This window comes from Typopeltis vanoorti, chromosome 15 (assembly GCF_054136105.1).
Source record: "Typopeltis vanoorti isolate ZY-2024b chromosome 15, IOZ_Tvanoo_1.0, whole genome shotgun sequence".
In the NCBI taxonomy this organism is placed as follows: domain Eukaryota; kingdom Metazoa; phylum Arthropoda; class Arachnida; order Uropygi; family Thelyphonidae; genus Typopeltis; species Typopeltis vanoorti.
In genome coordinates this window covers 88,229,870-88,248,614 of record NC_143563.1, presented here as the reverse complement: position 1 = coordinate 88,248,614, position 18,745 = coordinate 88,229,870, and the positions used below count along the sequence as shown (strand labels likewise).

The window sequence follows — 18,745 nt, the reverse complement described above, 5'->3', positions numbered from 1 at the left end:
ATGGGTGTGAATATTAATATATATATATTCAAATATATAGCAAACATGTTCGCCATCCAGTTTGGAAGTGAGAGAGAGAGAGAGAGAGAAAGAAAGAAAGAAAGAACCTTGCACGCACCTCGTTAGACATTCATCACGTTCATTCGAAAAACGGATAAAGGTTTCTCGTGTTTAGGCGATATTCGAACCCAAATGTCTCCAACTGAAGGGCAAATGTCATATCGCGCTTGATCCTGTGTTTTGATGGGTTTTCAGTAATATACGGAGAAATTTTTCTACTTATTAGTATTAAGGCTTCATTGTTTGAATCATTAACGAGATATCACATCAAAGCTGGTAATATATCATCTTTCGGCTGCTATATTTTGAATAAAAACACAGAATGTTGCCTTATAAGTAAATGTGTACAAGATCTGAATTTTAATCGACCTGGCTGCACCATTTTTTATTATTAATGGGAAAATTCTCAGAAATATATATTCCTTTTGGAAGATTTGGTTGTTCTGCATAAATCACATACATTTCGTTCGAGATCATTAAAAATATAATAAAAAAGAACTATATTTTATTGCTTCAATGGGACCCAGCATTTTGCACTCATTCGAAATTTCTTCCCATACGGAAACATTTCTAATACATTTCTCGATAGTGAATATATATACCATTAAATGTGACAAGTTTTATTGTTTTATCTTTATGTTTTCTGATTGTACTCTTTAGTATCCCTTGAACTGAAGAACTTCTGATGAGACTGCCAAACCGCTTTTATGTTGCAAAATAGGAAACAGACAATTCCTATGGATTAACTTCACAGCTAAAGATGAAATATAGCATAACAACGGTTTAATTCTCATTTAATAGGAAGGCCATGTCTGTAAAGAAATGTTCTGCAGTAAGTTGGAAAGGAGTGAATGACAAACATCTTTGAAAGACGTAGACAAGATATTCAATGTTAGGAACTGTGGTGGGAAATAGATAATGGTCTAAGAAAAATAATTTAGAACAAGAAAGAGGTGGAATGTTGATGTGAGTGCAGATCTGGTTTTTGACAGAAGTATTAGGCTTTATAATTTATTATGAGAATAAAAATAAATTCCTATTCACGATAGAGCTTATTATTCATAAATAATTGTTTGTGGAGAAACTGCAAAATTCTTTTGGGTGTTAATAACACGCGATACCAATAAAAATCTAGGAATATTTTACATAGTGTTTTTTTTTTGTTTTGTCCCAAAGTCAATTGTATAAGACAAAAGAGAAGTAACTGTTCATACATACATATATATATATATATATATATGAACGGTTCCAAGGGCATATATATAACGGTTCCAAGGGCATTATCCACAGTTCTTTTTGGATAATGCACTTGGAATCGTAGAAACAAATCATGATTGTCTTTACTTTTGACTTGTCCAAGCGACTTTTTTTCTGATGTGTGTATATATATATATATATATATATATATATACACATATATATATATATATATATATATATATATATATATATATATATATATATATATATATATATATATATATATATATATATATATATATATATATATACACACACACACACACACACACACACATACGCACACACACACCCTCTGTCCAAAACGAAACCTAACTTTTCGAAAATAAAAGAAACTAGTGGTTCCAACTGTTGTATCTTTTTGTTGTCGAAAGCGGCAACCTACATTAGTGTTGTGTCAACTGTTTATGCCATTTGTTTCATTTGAAGTCGAGTGATAGTGTGTTTTGACTAACTGTCGGTCGTCACGATATTCATGCCCTACGCGACCAAGTTCAAAACTTCGAGATAAAACTCACCATTGATCGTTTGGCCAGGCAGAACGAATTCTTTGTGGATAATGCCCTTGGAATCGTAGAAACAAATCAGCATCGTCTTTACTTTTGACTTTTCCAAGCGACTTTTTTTCGGATGCCCCTCTTCTGGTGGTCTCCACTCAGCACTCTGGCGCTTTGTTTCGGGCTCATACTCAAAACACCACATTTCGTCACCAGTAACGATCCTTTCTGGGAAGTTTGAGTTCTTACGAGCGGTTTTAATGAAGTCCTTGCAAATTCGATACATTTTTTGGTCGTCGGTCAATTTGTGGGGAACAAATCGCGAATTCAATTCACGAAGGCCCAAACTCTCGGTCAAAATGTTGTGCACAGTTGATTTTGGAATTCCCAATTCATCTTCAATCAATCTCACGGACGATTTCGGGTTTTCTTTGATGAAATCACGCACTTTTTGGATGTTAACTTCGCTAAGTTTATTTTTGGACGGTCTGGCTTTTCGTCGTCCTCAAGCGTCTCACAACCAAATTGAAATCGCTTAAATCACTCGTAAACTTGAGTACGGCATAAGCATTCATCATCATATGCTTTTTTGAAGCATTTGATGCGTTTCGGTAAAACGTTTACCAAGTTTAACACAAAAGTTAATCGCAGCTCTCTCTGTTTGAAACTCATTTTACGACCGTTCGTCAAAACACACCGTCACTCTTGGCTTCTAATGAAACAAATGTCATAAACAGTTGACACAACACTAATGAAGGTTGCCGCTTTCGACAAGGTGGCTCCACTAGTTTCTTCTATGTTCGAAAAGTTCGGTTTCTTTTTGGACAGAGGGTGTGTATATATATATATATATATATATATATATTTTTTTTTTTTTTTTAAAGAATAAATTTTAAATGACTTTAAACCGAGATAAAATATTAAATTTTAATGATAATGATACAACTAGTTTCAGCCTTTTACAGTCGCACCATAACTTGTAAACACCTGAATATTTCAGGTGTTTACAAGTGCTACTGTAATATTCCTTATTTTGGACAGACTAATAAATCTGTTGAACTGCGTATTGAGGAGCATAAGAGAGACATCTCCTATAAGAGATCACATGCATCTGCGCTATCCAGCCATGTTCTTTTCTCTAATAACCCTCATGACGATCTACGGAGTCACTCAGTTTGCTGGGATAAATCCGAAAACATTTTTCGCTGTAGTGATGAGTTTGAAAGGAAAATCGTGGTGTCCACAAAAATCCTGCTTAATCCTGAACATTTGAACAGCAATTTGAGTTATAACATCCCTAATAGCCATACTGGAGTTGTTCAATACTGGCGCTCACGAGAACCTGAAAGCATGCATGCAGCAAACAATAGCACGTTAGTTAGAATAACTGGAAAAACACAACGTTTTTGTGTCAATCATGTATTGTATTGCATTTTTTGCCTGTAATTCTCAGTTTTTTGTAACTTCAGTTTTTTATTATTGTGTTCTACCTTTAGTGTATACCTGAAGAAGGCTGTAAAGGCTGAAACGAGTTGTATCATTATCATTAAAATTTAATATTTTATCTCGCATTTAAAATTTATTCTTTAAAATGTATCATTACAACCGAGTAGAAGATCAAGTATATATATATATAATATATATTTATATATATATATATATATATATATATATATATATATATATATATATATATATATATATATATATATATATATATATATATATATATATATATATATATATATATATATATATATATATATTCTTGATCCTGAGTATATATATATATATATATATACTGCTTGGAAAGAAGTCAACAAACATCATAGTGTGAAAAACAAACAGCCATGATGCCCATCTTAATAAGATGTAGAACCTGCTTTCGCTTGCTGTGATGACTGCAACAATCCTATGGGGAATGTTTTCCATACCCATACAATAGAGATCAATGGGAATATTGGACCATTCTCCCTGCAGGCATGTAATGAGATCTTTAATTGTTGTTGGGCGAACCTCCCTTGACCTCACTCGCTGCTTCAGTTCATCCCACAGATGTTCAATGGGATTGAGTTTAGGGCTGTGTGGAAACCAGTCAAGTGTGGAGACGTTCATGTCCACGAAGCACGTAGTTATAACGTAGTTTGTGGACACTGTGCATTGTCTTGCTGAAGGTGGCAATGGTCAGTTCCATAGAAACGCTACAAAGCAGGAAGCATTGCATTGTCCATAATGTTCAGATACTACTCGGAGTTCAGTGTTCCTGGCACTACAAAGAGAAGTCCTAAGCCAAACCAGGAAAACAGGACTATACCATCACCCCCAAACCTCTGACTTTCATAGTTGAGTTTACGCATTCTAGTTACAAATGTTCACCGGGTATCCGGCACATACCGCAACCGTCAACCTGCTCGGTAGAGGGGTGTAGTGTGATTTGTCGCTTCATAACACAGTTTTCCAAGCTTCCACGTTCCACTGTACACTCTGTTGGCACTACGGAAGAGGACATTGGTTCAGGTAATGTGAGGCTTGGTATTGCGGTCCTATTATGGAAACTAATGTTGTGAGCCTCAGTTTTGAATGTTGTTTGCAGGTGCATGTTCCAGTCCATGCCCATAACTTGGCATTCAGCATGCCGGTCGACGAATGGCGAATTTCACATTCTCCTTCGTTACACCTAAGGTCACGTGTGGTGAATATTGGGTCATCAACTGTAGGTGGCACTTGCAGTGGAATCCCTGCGCTTCCATTTCAGTATGGTATCACTGATTGTTCACCTGGGATGGTCCAGTTTGTCAACAATTTGACAGATAGGCTTGCAACATATCATCCTATCACAATGTCTCTTTCAAACTCCTTCAGTTCCCTGAAAGAGCATGTGCGAATACATCACTGATGTATTATTCTACATCCAGTAACTGGTTTTAAATCATTACTTATTTATTCTTCATTTTATCTTTCCGAAAAATGAAGAATATTTCGGATGAAAGATCCCCATCAGCTTCTAAAACAAGCGGCTGATGGTTGTCATCGTCAACAATTATCCATTATCTGTCTTTTTCTTTAGCACTGATTATGCTGATACCTCTTTCTGAGGTTTGTTTTTATCATTGTACAGATTTTCTGGTAATAATGTGGTTCGGTTTCAGCACGAGGTCCTACATAGTTGTGGGAACCAAAAAGAGGCAGTAAAATACTTAACAGATATTACATGGCCTATTTGCTTGGATGGTCAGAGGACAAACTTTCTTTATTATTCGGATAACATTTGTAATATAACGATACTGTAATACTAGCAGTCCAGCGCTTCCTTTATTTGCTGGATGATAAAGGTAGCAATAGAATAATGATCTCTCAATGTGCAAAGTATATCTTCAGCATAGACAATTGATTTTGGAGTCCACTAGTGTAGTTGGTAAAGGAATCCTTTTTATTTCAAAAGTTTTGTTGATCTACATCATCAAAGGTTACACTGCTAATGCGAATAGGATTGGGTTCAGTAGACATCCTTGCTAACTCCTTTACTTAGAATTTGGCATATGGCCATTAATTAATCGGCTAGTCTGAGCTTCCTCGTAAATATTTTTAATAAGTTGCTGTAAAGTCGGCCTACTCCCGCCAGTTCTACAACGTGGAGTAAAATATATATGTCAAACACTATCAAAGGCTTTCTCCAGATCAACTGCGACAATCACTAAAGAGTAATTCTTATTTTGGAAAGTTGTATTACGTCTCGTAGAATAAAGAGGTTGAAAGTCATTTCTCTACCGGGAAAGCCATACGTTTGAGTGCTGGTAATTACACGAGGTATAGAGATCTTGATCCAGTTATTTATAATCTCTGTTAATAACTTTCACTCAACATTAATTAGCGAGATTGGGCGCCAATTTCATATGACTGCGAGATTTCTTCCTCTTGTTTTTTTTTTTTTTTTTGTATAAATAAGGTATAACTTTTAAAGAATTCCGAAGACATGCATCCCGTCTGCAAGATACGATTAAAAAGAGTCAATATATCGGTGGCACAAACGTCCACGTTGAGTTAAAGAATTCTACTCTACGGCCATCTGGTCCGCCCACTTTCATATTCTTGCACTCCTTAAGAGCTTGCTTGAGCTCCTTTTCCACTGTTTTGGCATCCTGTAAGACGTGAAGATGTAATGGATGATTTAGTGTCTCCAGTTGAAAGAAAGTTTGTTTGCCTGTGAAAACTTCTTTAAAATGCTTCTAAAATGTCTAAAAATTTAACCCTGACCTTGAAATATTTGTTCACCAGCTAGGTTTTCTTTTCGCGATTGATACCAAGATAGGATACTCCTTGCTTTTTATTGTTCATGTGCCACCTTAGTTCCTTGCAGAGCCTGCGGAGTTTCTCTTACTGTTGAAATATTCTCTCTGCTTCCCAGTCCTTGAAATTTTTCTTTACAGCCGATTTGAAGCCACGCCTGTTTTACCACCTCCAGTTCATATGCAAATAGCGATCATAAGATTGTTGTAGTTTTTCGTGAAAGTCACAAGATGTCAGAGTTTCAATCTCCCCGATCCGGGTGTACTATTCGCAGTACCTGCTGGATTTAATTTTAGAAGCACCATACGATGATCCGACTCTTGAATCTGGTCAGGCAGAAAAATATGCCTTATATCAGTAACTTGTTCATGTCGGTTAGATGAAACGTACACGCTATCTATCCTCGTGCCTGTCTGCTTGCTGAACCATTTGGCTGCGCACATATATGGATTTCTGATGCTCCATATATCAAGAAGTTGGTGTTCTGAAATAATAGATCTAAGTATTACTAAGCCTTATTTCCCACCCTCAGGATTTCCGTTGATTTTGTTTATCGCCCTGTCCTCTGTACGGTTCAAGTCTGGCAGCGATGGTGTCCTCTGCTCTGTAACAGTAATTTTTAAGGGTATTAAAAAGGGTAGATCGAGTTGTGTGACCGCTGGGTGCTTATACTGTTAGCAGCCATATCGTCTGATGGACATACCTCCAATCCACCGCTAACACTCTGCTTTATGTATCTTTTTGTACGTTATAAAATTTCCTAAAATTGGAAGTCTGATTAATATTCCCACTCCCTTACTTCTAGGGCTGCCGAAACCATAGAAAGAGAAAAGAGGAAAATGATAGTGAGCCGAGAATTCTTTGATGTTTTTGTGTCCAGAAAAATGCGTTTCTTGAAGAAATAAAAATGTGGATGTTGTACAAAAGCATAATTGTCCAAATGTGATCATGATCAAACTCCGTTAGTTCCCTTCTTGCATCCATTAAGGATATTAAAAAGGGTAGATCGAGTTGTGTTTAAATGTTCTCACACTTGTTTAAATGAATTACTATTTGTGTTATTTAACACCCTTTCATTTTGAATATATCAATTGCTCCTGTTGAAATTTGGAGTATGGTTAACCCTTTACTGTTTCAAACATCTGATTTTTATAGTGCATATTTTCACATCGCTTGCATCTTAGATAAGGGACAAATAATTTTTTTCCTGAAGTGTTTTTTTTTTCTCAGAGTGCTGAGACAAGTCCGTTGAGTAAGTAGAATGACACACACTAGTGTCAAATCTTGTTTTTTAATGGAATGAATAGAGGATCGCACACCGATAGGAAAGTCCACCCTATGCTATTTCGGGCTCTAACCTTTTCCGACTTTTCTTGACGCAGGATTAAATTTAGTTCTCAACCGAACTGCTTCTTCATGCACATTTTATTGATTTCCCCTAATCCAAATATGATATCGGGAACAAATGCCTTCATTCTATATGTTTACAAATCTGGGTGTTTCAAAACGAATGTCCCTAACACACCTCTGCCAAAACTGCTTTCAAAACCATTGCGACAGTAGTTGACCTCTTGAAACCAAGCTGTGCAATTGATGTAGGATACTAAACTCAACCTTATACGATGTACTTCCTAAATGTTTCGGAAGGGCTGACAAATTAGCTGTAGGAGGAGTCAGTGTCGTACCATTCAAAGTATTTTACTTGCTTTATACCAATTCTGTCGTTTCTGTATTGGTGGAAGCAACGCTGGAAGTCATTCTTAGTGATTATCAGTCTGTAACTGTGGATCATTTTCAGGCCTCCATATTTTGAACTACAATTCATAGCCCGGAACAAATCACATGGGATCAAGTGCGGACAGCACAAAGAAAACAGACTCACAATCTCGGCGTACTGTACTTTGCCTGTGAAAGAGTCTTTTTAGATAAAGAACAATTTCGTGGGGAAGCGATCATACTCCTTTAATATAAGGGAATCTACTCCTAAGGGCATTTAACTAAAACAATCCGTTCATAGGTTTTTTGATGTTGAACCGCGTCTGTCATTGAAAACTAATAGACTATTTCGATGACATCTGTTTGGAATGCATACCAAAGAGAAAGCATTTATTCCTAGTGTTAAAAACAAAACGTGCATCAAATTCTTTGCTCTTTCACATCATTATTTGTGTTCACTGAGAACAGGACATGCCTTGAGAGGGCGCTTCCTCTGGTTCTACTATAAACTATGTTCTTCAAGACGCAGGAGGACGGATTCTCAGTTTGACCACAATATGGCTTCCCACAGTCACATGTGATTTTATGTACGCCTGGAAACTGAAGATGGTTGTGAGCCTGTTAATGATAATGAAGGCTGCCAACACGAAATAGACTGGAATACAACATCAAACATTTATATATGCCACGATGAAGTAGAACGCCGCATAGTTGAATCCAAAGAAATTATCCTAGACTCCTCTCACATAAACAGTAACCTTAGTTATAGTTTGCCAGACTCACATAGCTCTGCTATCAGATACTGGCGCACTCGTGAAGTCACAAGCTCACATATGCCTAACAACAGAACTTTAGCGCGGACTGTAGCTAGCTTCAGTTCAAACTTAATTCTAGTTCATTGTCTGTTATTGTAGTGGTACAATGTTTCTTTACGGTGTTTTTTTTTTTTTTTTTGCTTTTAATGTTCTCACTCCTGAAGAAGTCGGCATTCCGACGAAACATATTGTAAACATAATTAGAAAAACAAATTAAATAATTTTTTTTTTCTAATTCTCGGAATTCAATCAGTAATATCTACATACCGAGTCAATGTAGCTGATAAACACACACACACACACACACACACACACACACACACACACACACACACACACACACACACACACACCAATCTACAGGCAGAAGGTTCGAATCTCACTGTAGCATAAGTGTTTGTGAATGCATTTAGATGGTATTCATCATTTTCAAAGGCAAGTCTTATAAACGCAAGTAATATCAGTAATATTACATTGCGGACGTTTTCAAACAAACCTGGATTTTGAACAGTCTTTGCGGTAAACAAGTAACTTTGTTAACTGAGCTACAAATGCAGGCGAATTGTTTGTTAATAATTACTTGACATAATTTCCCTCGTGCAAAAAGTTTGTAACTTAGTGAAAATTAAGTCTAATGAAAATTATCCTTTTGTCCGAAGTAGTATTAATTACCAGAGAGAGAGAGACAGAGATTTGATTTAAGCAAATTACATAATTGATCAACATTAATGATTAAAAAGGTTTAATATTACCTTCATACTTTCATGTAAAATATAATGAAAACTTATTAACACTTATCCTTCCTACTGATCACTAGATGTCGCTCAGATAAACGCCATCTATTTTTCTTGTTCAGGTCCATTATCCTTTTAGTTAGATCGCAAAGTTCAAAGATAGGATGGCTTTCCACTTGAAGAAAATCAACTATCTGGCATTCTTCGGGACGGTAATTAGAAGTTAATTAATCACGCGAGCGTTTTAATTGAAATTTAATGATGGGCCACATCCTGTCTCTTTATTAGATTTTCTAAAGGATGTTTTGTATAATCTGTTGGCACAGCCTGGGTTGAAAGAAATAACAGTGGTTGATCACTACTGGATGTTGCTGCCATGTTGAGCCGTTACAAAATGGAAGAATTTTATGCTGTATTCAGTCCAAAACGTAATCTCGGAGTTATAGGAATGTGGTCAGTCTCCTTTAATTTATTAATAGCAGTCTGGTCAGTTAATTAGCTATGAGCTTTAATTTACATTGTAACTTATCTCCACCAGTCTGTTACAGGGAGATGAAGCCATTTGGTTTGTAACTTTTAATACGATATTAATATGTTCTTCTCGAATGAAATATTTTTGAACACAACTCTAAATACTTATATTTGTTTGGTTTTTATAATTCTTCTCCTATTGCAACCTCTATTTTCTAAACCCGTAATTTCCTTTTCAAATGAATTACGGTTTTTCATGGGGAAAAAAACAATGTTTTGTTAACTTTGTAGGTAGTAATATTACTAATAAATAAAAAAAAATATTAACTTATTATTATTATTATTATATAAGTACCTAGAAGGAGTCAGAAACTCTTCTACGAATATCCCGAAAAGATCATGAATTGTCTTAGTACTTCTCCCTGAAAACACGAATTGAAACTTCGCTCATGAATTTACTAGCAGTTTATTTCATTCACTCGTCACACGCCATGAAAAAAAAAACAAAAAACGGAACCTTACATACTTCTGACTACATCCTTACTTAACTTCGAAGTGATCCCAAGTTCTACCTCCTCCAGTTACCAGCTGCAAAATTTCATATTTAAAAGGTAAGCTTTTCTTGCTTGCATGTTTATATTATTATTTCTTCCTTAGTCCCACCGTTATTTTCCTCAAAGTTCCGTAGGACACGTTATCGTTAGGTATTCGGTGATGGATGCTTTCGGCTGTTACTTCGACTTTTACTTTAACAAACCATGCTGTCCTCTGTAAAGGATCAAAGTTTTATCCAACCAGCCCAAATTCATTTTCTCACGAACTTTTCTAATGCTAATTTCACGTTCTTCATCATGGGGTGTCGCCTGGCCTGTTTTTATACCTTATAATGAAAACTTATTAACACTTAACCTTCCTGCTAATCACTAGATGTCACTCAGGTAAACGCCAGATTTACCTGAGCGACATCTTAGGTAAATTTTTATTTATTTTTCTTGTTCAGGTTCATTTTTCTATTTTTCAGGTCCATTTTTCTGTTTTTCTTGTTCAGGTCCATTTTTCTATTTTTCTTGTTCGGGTCCATTATCCTTTTTTTGTGTCTGTTCTCAATACACTGCACGCATGATATTCTGTCCAAGTAAGATCGTTTTCTCTTCACTAAGGTCAATAATTTTTATTTGCTTGTTATAAACCACTAAATCAGAAACCTTTATGCAAATGTATGCAAACGTCACTTACGAAGAGTATATACAAACTACTTGATCACGTGCATCACCACGTGTTGTAGGCAACTATTTATGAATGCGGCTGATCAGTAATCGTGAACAGTGTTGATCACAACGGGAAAGACAAAGGATCTTCACGAGTTAAATAAAGGGCTTATTATGGGTGCCCGTTTGGCTGGAGCCACAATTTTGAAAACAGCAGAGCTGACTGGTTGCTCAAACGGTGAGATATCTCGGGTGTTTAATCAGTGGAAAAATAACCCACGTTGCTTGTGTAAGAGATATAACTGTGGTCCAAAAACAGTCTGTGAGGAATGAGATCCTCTAAATGTGTGCAGAAATTGATCAAAGCATTTAATGAAAGCTGTTTCCGACCCATGTCTCACCGAACTATGGGAAAGGAATTGAAGAGAATCTATTTATATACAAACATACATAAAAGTGATTATTTCAGTTGTTCATATCTTCCCTTCTTGATCGATTTATGACATTTTAAAAATCGACATTTATGGACAATAATCGACATTTAAAAGTCGATTCAAAAAATGACATTTTTTTGTTTCAATTTCCGTTCAGATGTAAATATATCAAGTACAAAAATAACTGCTGCCGATTTTAGAAATATACGATTTTCAGAATAAAGTTCTGAAATTTTTTTCACAATTCTTTATGGCATAAATTATTTAACTATCATCTGCAATTACTCATTAATAGAAAATTAAATAATTATGTTCTCTGATTATTCAGTAACAGTTAAACAAAGTTAATATATTTTGAAATATACTTGTAATTTTATAGATTTCTGGCTGTTGATAAACGTCCTGGAAACAAAAAATACCTTTTTTTAATTGCCAAGAAGAATACTTAATTGTTGACCCACGTAGCCCAATGTGAAAATTAAATACTGAAAATATTACAAATAATCTGTTGGTGTGGACCACTACAAGGAACACTAAACCTCCAAAACACTACAAGGGTTTTGGAGGTTTACACTTGACGTTATTTACATGGCTAACATACCCAATCCCGCATGGTAAATAAACGACTTTAAATACTCCAAAGTAGAAGGAGAGAAGAAATGATATAGGAGGAACTAATTTTACAGCAGGGAGTTGTCGTTGATCAGGAGGATAAGAAAATTTTCTTTGTGCCTGTTGCCTCTTATCTACCAGTTTTGCTTAATTTTAGATTTTTCTGTTCAAATGTCTGGATTGATTTCAAAGTAACCTTCCGGATTAAAAATCACTCAGGTAGATCTGCTTTCAGTAATGTAATTTTCACATTAAAATTCCACTGCAAAACTACTATGAAATAAAATTATATTTTTGCTACCTTATTTATTAATTTTATTTTTTTCGATAAAAAGAAAGTCATTATGTGTTTATTGTAGACATTGAACATTTTGTCTATAGAAAATAAAACATCATTGAATCTTGTTAATGATGTTTCGAAAGTGCAATAATAATATCTGTAGCTGAAATGGTTGCCTTTCTTTCTAATCAGTTTGATTAACATTTTCACGTATTGCTTTATATTTTATTAAATGAATTCTGAAAGATTTTATTTAATTAAACTAAACATTTTAGCTTAAATTTAAAAAAAATTGAGATTAGATTCTTTATTTGTAACAGAAGATTTCTTGCTGGAAATTAATTTTTTTCTGACGACAAGAAAATAATACCCAGTATTAGAATTAATGATCTAGCATTAATTGTAACTACAGATTAATATATTCCACTAATAAGTTATATTTTATAAACAAAACTCGCAAATTGTTTTTTTCTTTCAAACCTGTCTTCTGTGTCCCCTTCTTTCACGGTAGTTTGTCATCGAATTTCACATTAACCGTATTAAGTTGACACCAGTCCTCATTGGAATTCAAAAAACATTACACGGTCATTAAAAAACATGACTTTTTATTATATCAACCATTTTAAATCTCTCGTGATATTAGTATATAATTGACTAATTATCGTTTGCGAAGAGTTAATTAATAAATTATAAGTTAATCTACATTTTTTGTGATTCCCGGTTGCTAAGTAGTTTTAGTGCTAATGAAGAAATCATGTGTAAATTGAGAATTTTTTAATTACTAAGGAGCTTGAACAAGGTTTTTGGTTGACCTCTAATGGCTTCATTTATTTTCTTTCATTTCTAAGTAAAGTAAATCATGCCCATTTGACTTGAAATTTGTTCAACATTGATGATCAGTAATAACATGTTTCATTTTATTTTACTTATAACTTTTTTCAACTATATCTTCTTAATTCCTGAAGATTAAGAAAACGTGAATTCTATTTAGCGAATTTTTATAATTTGTTTAGTTAGTTGAAGCAGAATTTCTAATTTACGACGTAAACCGTTTCGTATAGTCCTTAGGTTTATTCATGATTACTATATTATTTTCTGCTGACAGGATTATATATTATTTCCCAGTTATCCAGAGGAAAAGGACACCAATGTGTGAGATTTCCAGAGAAATTTTGTTCTGTGTGATTTACTGCAGAATGACATTTCTGTAACGAAAACAGAAAAACTAACATATTGCTTAAATTTCATTTGGGAAATCAAGTTAAAATTTGGAAACTGTATGCATGCTGTTCCCAAAGAAATGTACTACTAAAACGTAGTAATTGATGAAGGGAAAGAAAAGTATCGTTCACTGTACCGTTGATCTGGAGTTAAAACCTCCAAAAACCATCCTTGCCACAAAAACTGGGAAAAGGAAAAAGTGTATCCGATCTGTAACGAAGTTAATGCTGAACGAAGATCTTCCTACCCGATAGTTTACAACCAAAATTTATTCCTGTGTACGATTTGCCGTACACAGGAACAAATGAAAGAACACTTTCAATTAGAAAAACTTCGTATTTCAGGAGAAGTTCTGTACATTTAGCTGAACAAATTGATTTTATGATCAATGCGTTAAACGGTGATTACAGAAAAAAAAAGTCCTCTTGGGGAAAACAATGCATATACTTAAGGCTAAGAGAAAAAATACACCAAAGTTGCTATCAATGAGAAATTATAAGTATTAAAAGATCAAACAGTTAAATATATTATATCTTATGACTTTCCAAAAATGCTGTTATTCTCATAGTCAAAATCGGAGAATAATGGATGTTATAGTAGTCTAAAATGCATAGGTATTCAGATCATTTTTCTAAATGACTTAGTGATTCACTTTATTGCGATGCAGTCATTATATAAACATTGCATTTTCCTTGAAAAGAAATCAACTGACACCCCCATGGACGAAGTGCATTGTCCTATGTAACGAGTTACGTGTTTCTGGCCAGCATATATTGCAGGAATGTGAGGCTCCCAAGTCACTACATCTGTGTCCGGGTGGAATGGCTGCAAGAAGGGAAGCGGAGTTTGAAAGAGACGTTATGATAGGATGCCATATTTCAGGCCTACCTGATCGGTAGGCCTGAAAATTGTTGACAAATTGAACCATCCTAGGTCAACCATCAGTGATACTATAATGAGATGGAAGTGTAGGGAGTTCCCTGCAAGTGCCACTGCGGGTGGCACTTGCAGTGGACTCTATCCTACTGACCGGACGTGACCGTAGAGTGCTACGAAGGATAATATATAAAAACCGCCATTCGTTGGCCGACACGCTGAATGTGAAGTTCCAAGCATCGAATGGAACACGAATCAACACAAAAACATTCAGAACAGAGGCTCACAACATGGGTTTTCATATTAGAACCGCAATATGAAAGCCCCACATTGCGCGAACTAACATGCAGCGTCGTCTTCATTGGTACAAAGAGCGTGTACAATGAGACGTGGAAGCTTGGAAAGCTTTGTTATGGAGCAACGAATTACGCTACAGCCTCCTCTACTGAGCAGGTGGACAGATGTGAGTGTGGCAGATGATTGGTGAACGTCTCTTACCAGAGTACGTAACCCAGCTATGAAATTCGGAGGTGGAATTGTGATAGTATGATTTTGTTTTTCCTAGTTTGACCTCGTACCTCTGTTTGTGTTGCCATGAATATTGAACTCCAAGAGGTATCTGAGCATTCTAGTCACCACACTTGACTAGCCTTCACAGATTACAATCTCAACCCTACTTACCATCTATAGGATGAGCTGAAGTGTTGGTTGTCAAGGCATGTTCGTCCCACAACAGTCAAGGAGTTTATTACGTGCCTACATTAACAATGGTCCAAACTTCCCATTGATTTCTATCCTACAGTTGTGTAAAATATGTTCCTTAGGACTGCTTCAGTCATCGCTGCGAAAGGAGGTCCTGCATCTTATTAAGGTTTGCACAATGGCTGTTTGTTCATCACACTATGGTGTCGGCAGTCTTCTTTGCAAGCAGTGTATATTGTCATATAGTTCGTAGGCAGGGTGTATCAGAAGTAGTAGTACAGTGAGAAATTTCATATTTAAGCAGAAAAGTTCCTTAGCATATATATATATATATATATATATATATATATATATATTTATTTATTTATTTATTATTTATTTGTACATACAAGTATAGTCTTTGAATATTTGAGTATGGTAATGAGGCTCCGTATTTATACCTGAGAACACATTAAGCATTTGAATTGTAACTAAGAATTGTCTCATCGTACTTAATACTAAACCGTTTCTTATTTCCATGTTCTTGAAAAATAGGTACTCATATTCCAAATCATAAAAGTGTTTCGGCATTCTTCCCGTTACTCAGTCAACTTTCTTCGCAGTGAAAGTCTTCATGTTCGGATTGGACGGCTTCCAGAAAGTCTTAAAACTGATGCTGGTTCAGTACTTGAAACTAGATAAAATTTATGTTGAAGAAAAAATCAATGCTGCAAATGAGTATCTGAATTTTATGAACAGGTAAGCTGTCATTCTTTCATATTCTCATTGATTATAGCTAACTTCTTACATTTTCTTTAATTCAAGCATCTCTGTCAAACACATTTATAAAACGACCTGCCTGTTTAAAATTAAGTTTGCAATGAGTCATCCTTGCGGCATCTTGGATTATGATGTTCATGTATAAGATAACGCAACATTGATTAATTATCTCCAAAGTACTTACTGTCCTCAATTTTTCTAGGCAGTTATAAATAGGAAAAGTGCTCAGGTTCCTTTTATGTTTTTATCTCATCTATTGTACTAGCTGAAGGCTTTAATAAAAAACAAATTCAGAAGTTTTTGAATTATAGGCTATTTTTGATAGCCTATTTTACTGCTTTATTTTTCAATGTTTGGAATTCGAATTAAATACATCCATTTAATTAATATTCTTAAACACGTCCGTCATTTGTTAAATAATTAATGATAAATGAGCTTTGCTTCGTTCAGATTTTACCGTCTCCAATACTGTCCTGGTTGTTTGTGAATATACTTCTCCGGATGAATCTGTTTTGAGAAAATTGCCGGAGTCGAGCCTTGGAGAGAACGGTGTGTATATATATATATATATAGAGAGAGAGAGAGAGAGCAAGATTAAATTTCCTATTAATTATACAGCTCATATCTCGCGAAAAGTGCAGGCCATCATACTCTTTTAATAATGAGCCGCTTTTATTTATTATTATTATTTTTTCATTTCTCCCCTCCTTATGCGCTTCATTGCTTGAACGGTTTTCCATTTTCTTATATATAGCAATCGTTTGTGATGATGGTAGTCCCCTACTTCAGGCAATTAACAAGCACGATGTCAATGCCTTTTGAATCCTATCAAATCGATGGAATGTTGTGAAAGACAGCGATAAGAAATTTCATGGAAGCGAAAATGACCATTTTTTCTAAGTCATGCTTTGTAGTTTGGTGACATGTTCATATGAAGTTAATCATATGTTTTTCTCAGGAGCGTATCTGGCAAGATAGTTTCTTGAGACAAAGACAATGACGAGTGTACTTATGTCTTTAAATAGAGCCCTATCATGCTTCAATTCATTATGGCATTGCATCCAGCAAAATTTGCGTATGACCAGGTCTTGAAAACAATTTATGCTGGCTCACCAGTGATGAAAATATATCACTCGTACGATGTTAGCCTGGGTGTACTCTACCACCCGTGCCTAAGAATATCATAGTCCGGTCGGATTTAATGTTGTAGCGGTCCTAAGCTATAACTTTTAAGAGGCCCCCTCTACTGAGTAAATTTTGGATTATCTATACTAAGACAGAGGTCTCTGTATTGTTAGACTCTGAACTGTCGTTTGTCTAGCATATGGGTAAATCTGTCCCTGATTATAGTCACATCTTTATTCCTGGATCTGGTCAATTCATAAGGTTTTTTTAATGCTATAGCTAATTTTAACCCGCCAATGAGATGGATAAAGGAGGCTCACATTCATCAGTCAGTTTACACTGCATATTCCAAATTGGATTTCCAGAATGCAATTATACCATAAATATAAGTTCCTCAAGTTTATTGTAAGCTTGAAGTAACTTAAAAATATCCATGTTTCGTCCCTAGAGCAAGATTTCTAGATATCGTAAAAAAATAGGTAAACCACATATATAAATATACAATTCATAATTTTTAAAAATCCTTAGCCGTCCACCTACGATACCAATGTACTGTTTGTTCACAGCTTGAGTAGAAGTCATATAAACAATTAAAAGCAATATCAAAACGTTATGTTTTGCATACGGAATTAATAAATTAATATCTGTAGTTATTTATATTATGCAAGAAAAAATAAAATGAACGCAGAAATACTTTGATATGATCTAATTAACTTAAGTTTATCAGCCATTATTGAGTTTGTTTAAAAAAATAAGCAAACTGTTTAAAAATATGTAAAATATAAATTCTGAAAAGTAAGTATTATCTTTATATTTACTGAAGCAATAGTCGCGTATTTGTTCAAGTACGTGATTGTTTAGAACTTTGGTTTTTTTCATGCAGATAAGTAAGTCACAAATATTTGAATTTTTGAATTAATAGCAGAATATATTTTGTGTATGTATTTTCTAACTTTATCTTTTTATTGATCGTTAAAAGAAACTTGCTATAGTGTAAATGTATTGTCCATTATTTTAAACTAAATTGGGCAAGTGCAGAAAACGGCCTACTCTCTTATAAAAATAAATTATTAACTCAGCCAGAGCCTATTTATCTGACACTGTCATAAGACGATTGCTAGTTCTGTGAAAGAAAAGACAATGAGTAACAAGACCAGATATGGTAAATACCTCAGAATGGGAAGCACTGGAGAACTACTCCTAGAAATGCTGTCGTACGGATGCAGCTGTCTACTGAGGAAGGCCCACATGTCTCGTGCATCTGTTGAGCATGACAAATGACTTATTTCCGAAATACAGAGTAAAGGAAACAAGTAGTTGTAAAGGGAAAGTTATGTAAAGTGACTAGAGATTGGATTGTTAAAGTAATGGGCTGGCTTTTCTGACTGCTTTAAAAATAAAGCGAGTGAACATTAAAAGTTCTTCAGTTCTCTACGACTTTGTAACTATATGATAAAAATGAGCCGAATGTATTAAAATATGAAATATTTTATCACTAATTATTCCTAAATATAAAACCCAACATTCTCTCTGCACTTCATACTGATAAGCAACATGAAAATAATCTTTCTTATTCGTTTTAAGTCTATATAAAGTATAGATTTAAACTTTATGACAAAGTCTTCACAAAGTATATATATATATATATATATGTGTGTGTGTGTGTGTGTGTGTGTGTGTGTGTGTGT

The 18,745-nt window shown here is 34.8% G+C and overlaps 1 long non-coding RNA gene across 1 annotated transcript in view; it reads left to right on the top strand.

Moving 5' to 3' along the window:
• Positions 1 to 15,897, top strand: part of LOC150098957 (uncharacterized) — a 118,610-nt gene extending 102,713 nt beyond the window's left edge. The window contains exon 3 of the long non-coding RNA XR_016549468.1: positions 15,708 to 15,897. This is a non-coding gene — a long non-coding RNA (uncharacterized LOC150098957). The remainder of the gene's footprint in view (positions 1 to 15,707) is intronic.
• The last annotated feature ends 2,848 nt before the right edge of the window (positions 15,898 to 18,745 follow it).